Source organism: Pholcus phalangioides, unplaced genomic scaffold, assembly GCF_987345545.1.
Source record: "Pholcus phalangioides strain wild (caught in Gottingen) unplaced genomic scaffold, Ppha-v1.0 ptg000001l_1, whole genome shotgun sequence".
Classification (NCBI taxonomy): Eukaryota; Metazoa; Arthropoda; class Arachnida; order Araneae; family Pholcidae; genus Pholcus; species Pholcus phalangioides.
Window position 1 is genome coordinate 17,040,706 of NW_028301594.1, and position 939 is coordinate 17,041,644.

Sequence of the window (939 nt, forward strand, 5' to 3'; positions counted from 1 at the left end):
GATATAATTTATGAGATGAAAAATAATTTCAATCTTCAATAGAGAATAAAAATCGAAGTAGGTGTCATGTAAAAACGGGAAAAACCGGGACACTTTTGCAAAAAAGTCGGGACGGCTAGAAAAAAAGAAAACTGGGACTGTCGCGGGAAATAATGGTCACCTTAGTTACGTGAGTCCAGCAAGTGATTGAACGTGAATAGTGTGACCATACATCCCGTATTTCTTGGGACAGTCCCGGTTTTTTTTTTCAGTTTTTCCGGTTGTTCCGACTGTTTTTGCAAGAATGTCCCGGTTTTTCACGTATTTTCAACGAAGCTAAATTGACTTCTCATTCTTCATTTTATTCTGCGAATCGACAATTAAAATTATCTTTCCCAACTCACACAGAAACTGTATTACTATAATTACGACATACATATAATAATATTCATCTGACATATGTCATGCTTTTTTTTTGTAATTCACTGCTATTTGAAGTGACGCTTTATTTCCTGCGGTTGGTGACTTTTCTGTGATTTTAGCGAAAGTCAGGCCGAACACATAGTCACGCGACCACGAGCGACAAAAACAGTTGTACTGCTTTGTTCTACACCTCACATACTCGAGCAGCGGGACAAAGAAGGGAAAGAGGCCACCGGACGAGGTCATAGACCTGAACATTCCGGTTTGTTTTTACGCGAGATGAGGATTTTTGCTATCTGCTGATTGGTTCGTTTCTCCCCTTTTCTCTTTCCCTCTTTTGCGGAGGCATCATCATCATCATCCCTTTTTTACGTTTCAGAACCCCTCCGGTCAGGGTCGTCTTAAGAGCATCACGGCCCTACCTATTAAATTATCGAAAAATTGAACTACTTCTCATTTTTCTGAGGTCCCGGACCATGCGTTAAGACGGCACTACCTCCGGTTATTTTCACTCTTCTCCTCCTCGTTTACTATACG